Below are 7683 nucleotides of genomic sequence, written 5' to 3'. Positions count from 1 at the left end.
GGTTGCGGTCAAGAAAGAACAAAATAGTTTTCAAATGAAGTTCTGCAAAGTGGGGCGAAACCACTTTGCAGAACTTCATCAGGACTGTTCAAGACGATATGTTGAATAGGTTGAACCAATCGTCTTGAACAGCCCTAGTGAAGCCCTGCTAAGTGGGGCGAACCATCGAACAATTAATTGTTGAAAACTATTTTATTCTTTTTTGATCGCAATCCTGACCATCTTCTTCATATTATGTAAAATATTCGGACAGAAAAAGAATGGATTAACGGGAGAATATAGAAGTCTACACAATGCTGAATCAAGGTTAAATATAACGCAGATTAGAGCATTGTGGCGTATAAGGTTGTAGGGCTCAGTAGGTCGTAGGCAGATTCCTACAATGTTATTAAATATTGAACCGACGGGTAAACGTTCGAGTGGTAGACCGAAACGTAGGTAGGGTGATAGCGTCAAAACTGATTTAGTAGGTGATTTGGAGGGGCGGCACTGTAAAAATTTATGTAAAGAACGATTGGTGGTATCGGCATCGAATCTTGGGGTTCCCTTAGTCTGTATTATTATTAAATGTTAAATGTAGTTTATAACAATGAATTTAAACTTCAACAAAAGTACAGCTACAAAATATTTACTAGATTATTAGTTGATTGCATCTGATGATTATAAGAAGATGGCCCGGGTTCCAATAAAGGTGCCAAAAATCAGAACTGAGTTCAGAAAGACGAATGATTCCGATAAAACCCACAAAAGTGAAATCATGAGCAATTTAATTCAGTGAAAACTCATTTGATTAATCAATAATGTTGGGTTTTTAATGTTACAAGGCGAAGATAAACTCATAACTCTTCATTCGTAAGAAAAAATCTATTTTCTAGCATAAAGCAAATTACACTATCATCAACATATGACTTCACTTGTGTTCAAATTATTATTTTCATTCAAATCTTGCTCATCTTCGAAAAAGGTTGCATTTAGTAGGCTTCCCTATTATATATTAAAAAAGTTATTGTTTTTTTATGTTTGTTTAATTGACCTAGGAAACTATGAAATGAAATTACACGGATAATCAGGAGTATTGATGGAACGACCGATAACAAATTCCTAAAGAAGAGCCTTTCGCTTCCATTAGAATTTCCCATAACTTTCAAACTATGTTGAAATAACAATGAATAATTCAAGTTTTCTTTTTCCCATTTTCGAGTTCGTTTAGCAAAAAAACTACCAATACGGCCTAAAGATATAATAAACAGATGGGTCATGAGGGCATAAAGGAAGAGAAGAAATAAAAAATTAGGTAGGAGAGTGAGAAAAGAGGCAACTCCCAAGGCTTTCACCCGATTCATCTTGCGGTCTCCCCCAACTTATTTATCGCTTCATCTCCTTCAACAGTTTCGGCTCCGGAGTCGGTTCTTTTTTTCGATCAATCTTAAAGTCTAAATGTCTAACAAATGATTCACTAGGTTATTAAAAATTGCAATGGAAGCGTTATATTTAGAATTATCTATAAAGAATAAAACAAAATTGTATTAAAAGTTAAAAGTTATTTCAATATATTTAGTTTTTTCAAATGAAATAAATCTATGAATGCACTTACAAGCACCGGAAATCGTTTCAGTAAATCTACCTCATGGTGTGTGGCTCCACAGAAACTAAAATCTAACCAAACGTTAGACGGAACATCTTTGATATATTTTTATTTGTTTATACACCGATTTTCTACCCCGAAAAGGATCAATTTATATCATATAAATATTTAATGGTTTTCTTTTTTTCTCCTTTCCATAATTTTTATTTATTTAAAAGAATATATTTACACTACACGGACGTTTCGGAGTTCTCCTCCGTCTTTAGTATGCCTCTACGAATTTGAAAAACAATGCAACAATAATATAATAATAAAAACTTATTAATCAATTATTATTTATTTATTTATTGATATTTACAACTGTATAAAAAATACAACAAGCAAATTTGATCATAATGAAATAATGATATGATACAGCATATAGAGAAACTACCCAGTAATAGAACTCTAAAAACATTGTACAATATAAGGTCACGAGGCTATCTTCTTTTCAGGCGCCTGGGAGGATTGCCAGGAATGGAAGAGGAAATAAGGTTAGAAACTAGTGGGGGTTTGGGTGGTTTGGGAGTTTATAATGGAAGGAATGATATGGGTTCGGGCTAGATCGGTTCCATAAGGAACATTTAGGTCTTTATGTATGGTTTTATTAGTAACAAAATAAGGAGCATTGAGGATTTTACGAAGGATTTTGGATTGTAAGGATTCGACATGTGAGGAATTCGAAGGTTTAGTGGAGCCCCAAAGCTCAACTCCGTATGTCCAGATGGTCCTTATTATTGTAATCTTGATCAGTCTTTTGTAATGAGTTGGAAGTTTAGACTGTTTTTCTAGTAAGTGCTGTAATAGTCGGAATCTGCGTGCAGTTTCCTGTCTTTTCAGTCTTGTGTGAGGATTCCAACAATTATTATTTAAATATTAGTTAAAAATTTAAATAAATTACCCTATTATAACAATAATATTCTTTCTGTTTCTAGCTCCCTATGTCTAAAATCCATAAATTTTATTTTGTCAATTTTTTTTATAAATAAAATATTTCGGAAAACAACCAGCTAACACTTCAGTATCTTTATGACACTGAAGCCTTGTAATCCTAATCTTTCTAGAAGTACCCAGAAGACGGAGGAGGACTCCAAAACGTTGGTGTAATGTAAATATATTTAAAAAAAAAAGAAGAAATATTTTGGAAAGAAAAAAAAAAAAGAAAATCACTAAATATTTATATTTTTTTCTTTGATTTAAAATCATATTGATTACTCCATTCCGGATTATTATTAGTATCTCCATTTCTTTTAATTATAAAGATTTGATTAAAAGGATGATATCTTTAATGCTAGAGTAGATCCTTTTATTTTTTCGCCGACATGCTCATTTTTTGGCACAACGGGTGTTATATTATGATTTTTTAATTTGTTATTACTAATTTCCGAAATAACTGCGTAAGTCTTCGTGGAATTCCAGATTGTTTCACAGAACATTAGAAATTGTAAGTTTCAGAATTTTGGACTTCGATACTACTGTGCCGCACCGCTTCAAACATGAGGTTGCTAAGTTAACGTCTTCATATCATTCAATCGCTAAAAGACTTTTTCCAACACAATTTCATTCAGACCTTCCTTAGGGAAATCTGTTAGCTATTTCGCTTTCTGAAATCCTTATAAATTAGATAAACAATTTTCATCATGATGACGATGCATATTGTGGAAAACCACAGCATCCGGTACAAGAGTTCTTAGGTTTTCCTTATTGCTTTCTAGCGAAACATATTCAAATACAAATAGAACGTTAAACTAAAGAACTTCGGAAATTTTGTAATCTGACACCACGGTCCAATCAAATGAGAGCGAATTCAGTGAACCGGTTAGTCCTATAATTATATCTTTCAAGGTCAATAATTATGTCGATCAAGGTGTCATTAACAAGAAAAGAAGGAAGACTCCAAAGACACCAAGAAAATTACTAACAAAAGACACTTTCTACTTTTATAACAATATTTCTGGGTTGCATGAATGTTTATCAATTTTGAATTTGAGCTCCTGGAAGATAAAAAGAAAATCTAGGTGAAACGGCAAACCGAACGTCAAAACCCGTGGAATCTGACCAAGAAATTGAATGGACGGTTATTGGAAAAATGTTTAAAAAACATAGTTTTGTACAGAAATTAATGGTCCATAAATGTGAAAAAAATTCTGAGGAAAAATTCGCGTCAATTCAAGTTTCTCATTAAAGTTTTTTTTTCTGCTGTTATTCATTTTTGTAATTTCTTATATTAAAATTCAAAAAGTCTTGTGTTACTTGAATAACTAAGTTCAAATATTTAAATTGACAGCAATCGTTGTTGTATAAGTTTGTCTTTGAGTTCGCATTCATGTTGCTTTAGTCTTGGCTTTGACTAATAATTTTACATTTTATAAACACGGTTGTTTTTAAAATGAGATAAATTAAAAAAAAAATTCTAAACCAAATTATAATAGATCATTATTCCAATAAAAACATCGATTTTTTTTTTCTTTTCAATTTTCTTTAAAATCATAAGAACTATATATTACAGTGTGTGAAGTATTATGGTAATCAGTAATGTGGGTACTACAGATCCCTTACTTATTGTTAATTTCTAAGCTATTCTATAGAATATTTATATATGATACAGCCTCTACCGAGTGTCAATTTGTAAGCTAGTCTAAATCAATAATTTAACAATGATGATATTTAACAACGACTTAAAGAATTGAAGTAAAAATTTGAAATAAATGCCAAATTAAAGGGTAAATAATTCAGTTGCAGGCCTACCTTCTACGCCATAACCGCTGATGAAGACCTGAAACTCAGGTCGAAACGTCGGCATAAAATAAATAAATATGGTTTTGTTTATTTATGTTGTTCTTTACTGACCGCACCCCCCGACAAACTTCTCCAATAATTGGTAAATTGAAATTGGAAGGGGGAAAGATGATAGAGGAAGATGGAGAGGGAAGTGTGATTAAAATGATGAGACTCTCTTTAAATACTGTAATGAATAGTAGTTCCCTATGTAACCGGACTTCGGACCCCGAACCAGATATCACTCCTTCCATTATAAACTCCCTAACCACTCAAACCCCCTAGTTTCTAACTTTGCATCCTCTTCCATTCCTGACAATCCTCCGAGTCGCCTGAAAAGAAGATGGCCACGAGACCAGCTAATGTAAAATGTCATTAGAGTGCTACCCTAATGCAGGTTGCTCTACACGCCTGTAACACTCCATTTTAACTAAGACCATATTTACTAAATGTATTATGTAATATACAGTTGTAAATTTCAATAAAGTTATTTAAAAAAAAAAAGAATGGTAAAAATTATTGAACGAGATCACTCGACTATGAAAATATGTTCGTCATAAAGAAAGAGATTAAATTAAATATACTTGCAACATCTAATCCTGGTTTATTTTTTTATCACATCACAAATTAAACCACCATTTCACTTATCTAGAATCTTTTATTTATTTATTTTTTTCAATTTGCTAGAAAAAAATAACTGTCCTAATAACTTAACTGTGAGAAGTTCTCTTATATCTTTAACAGCTATCCATCCCGCAGTAAACAAGACCTTGCTAGTAGCTCTTTCTTCATCAACGATGCTTAAATTTCATTTTATGAAATGAACTTTGAAATAGACACAGGTAATTTTACCTTACAGTTTGATGATGACACGACGTAAATGATTTGGAAAGAAAGTATAAATTCCAAGAAAATCCCCACTCTAATATTGTTTTCACATACTTTGGAGGAAATCTTGAATAGATAGGAAAGGGGTGTTAACATTTAAGTTAAAATACTTATGTTTTTTTTTCATGCTTCATGTGAAACCTTATGATTCATCACTATTACCTATTGCCCACAACTGTGTGGCAGATTGTAATATCTATCAATAAATAAAATTATTTATAAAGATAAAAAAAAATTATGTGAAACCTAAAAACATATGAATATAGAAATCATTTATTGCGGGTCACATAGTTTGCTAGATTAATGTATTTTCGTAAAAAAGATTTGAAGGTTTAAGTGTAATTAGAAGTGATAGTATTGATGGAAAGTTTAAAATACTTTCTGAAAGTCAAATAGTTTAGGGGCACACTTTAAAATCTACGAAATTTAACAACAGGGTTTTTCAGCTTAAAAAGTTTCTTTTTGATATAATCTGGGGCAGCAATGAAGATATCAATGAATCGCCTTAATCTTTTATGAATGCTCTCCTGGGGCAACATTGAAAATGTATTAATTTGGTCAAAGGTAAGATGTTATGTCGTTATTATAGAAAAGTATGGATAAATGTTAGAATTATTTGTTGAGTACACATAATACATACATTCATTGTTTATGAGTTCTTTTCGCAGCTAAAAAATATAAGAATTCATATATTCGTACATGGTTATGTTAAATATTATTGTTAAGTCAAAAGGATTGTACGATTTATCTGTGATCTCTAACTGTTTCAGGAACGGGAGAAAATCTGGAGGGATGTAGAATGGACCGAACTGGAGTGATTCACGAAAGGAGATAGAAATCCGATCGAGAATAGTAAAAGTTTTTAGAGAAGGGCATTGACAATACCACTCTCTAGAAATACACAGCGATTGTGACGATACATAACAAAATCCTTAGCTACCACTTTATTTCGGTAAAAGGTTTTCGTTTTTTCTTTCTTTTTTTTTTTTTTTTTGAAAGCGAAATGGGACTTTTGTGGTAATTTATTTGACAATAAAAGGTATATATATATGAATTTTGAAAAAATCTAATTTCCTACATGTTTTCTAACAAATTGAGCGAAAGTCCACTTGACCATTTTAAAGTAAAATCGTGTTATTCAATACAATTTTTTTGTATAGTGTATGGTAATTTTTTTTTATTGTACTCAACTATTAAAAAATAATTGATCCTATCAGTGTGCTATGTCTTATATTATAATCAAATTTTTCCTTATAGCTTTTTTTTAAAGATTAGTAACTATCAGAATCATCTAGTTTTTAAAAATCAGTTCCTCAAAAAAAAATATATATATATGAAATAAATAATTAATGAGACCGTCCTACAAAATATTTTATAAAATGATGGCAAGAAAATAAAATTACTTTTACAAGTAACAATATGGTTTATTAAATCTTTTAACAGGATTGTTGAAGTTTTTGTAAAAACAAATATTGGATACATGTTATGTTTTATATAAAATCTGTCAAGACGCTTTTCTAAACACATGTTTCTGGTATAATATCGATGCCGTACTTTACAGTGGTGTAAAGAACATTTCCACTATCTTTATGAAAAATACAATTAAAGGTTCTGTTCTCCAGGAAAATAACGACTTTTTAATTATTTTTTTGAATTTATATCTAAATCTGTTCTGTAAAAAAAAACAACTGAAAAATTGAAATTTTCCTAACAGAGAAAACCTTTAATTGTATTTTTCATAAAATTAGTAGAAATTTACTTAGCACTACTGTGAAGTAAGCCATCGATATCTGCTGTACCTTTCGGTTTGTTCTGATAATTAAGGGTGCTCAGTGTTGGGCAAAACGGAATTGGAATTAATCATTAGAATCAAATGTAACGATTACTTTGGTTCAATTAGTAAATGTAATTTCGGACTAATCAGAATTGTAATTTCATTCCTTCGTTTCGAATTACAGTAATTGGAAAGTATTTGTAATTGTAAATGCAATAACTTTTTGCCCAGCTCTGGCTCCGCCTTGGGATGTTGCGGGTCCAACTATTTAAAATTTAGCATAAAGCAACTCCGTCAATTAGGATTTGCAACATACTTTTAAATGAGTTCGTTTCTTCTCTGTATATCAGATATGACTAGGTGGGGGAGTAAAAAATATATATATATATATATATATATAATTGAGCACTATAAGTGAATTAAAGCCAAGGAATTTATTTGTGTATTTGTCAAATAAAGTTACCAAATATATTGCACATCAACAGCATAAACTTAAAATTTTCGTAACAAAAAAAATCACATACTGTATTTAAATATTTAATTTTAACTAAATACAATAATTTACAAAAAAAACATTTAATAGCTTATTCATTTAATTAATATATTATGTATGCTCAAA

The 7683-nt window shown here is 30.7% G+C and overlaps 1 protein-coding gene and 1 long non-coding RNA gene across 5 annotated transcripts in view; one reads left to right on the top strand and one right to left on the bottom strand.

The window, feature by feature from the left end:
* LOC136796512 (uncharacterized) overlaps nucleotides 1–6359 on the top strand; it is a 61464-nt gene extending 55105 nt beyond the window's left edge. The window contains exon 3 of the long non-coding RNA XR_010844227.1: nucleotides 6061–6359. This is a non-coding gene — a long non-coding RNA (uncharacterized lncRNA). The remainder of the gene's footprint in view (nucleotides 1–6060) is intronic.
* LOC106681918 (mediator of RNA polymerase II transcription subunit 15) overlaps nucleotides 1–7683 on the bottom strand; it is a 220052-nt gene that overhangs the window by 69355 nt on the left and 143014 nt on the right. The gene's annotated exons all lie outside the window — the stretch shown is intronic.

Source organism: Halyomorpha halys, unplaced genomic scaffold, assembly GCF_000696795.3.
Source record: "Halyomorpha halys isolate HHAL.00 unplaced genomic scaffold, Hhal_1.1 Scaffold374.1, whole genome shotgun sequence".
Classification (NCBI taxonomy): Eukaryota; Metazoa; Arthropoda; class Insecta; order Hemiptera; family Pentatomidae; genus Halyomorpha; species Halyomorpha halys.
This window is presented reverse-complemented; position numbering and strand designations above follow the sequence as displayed.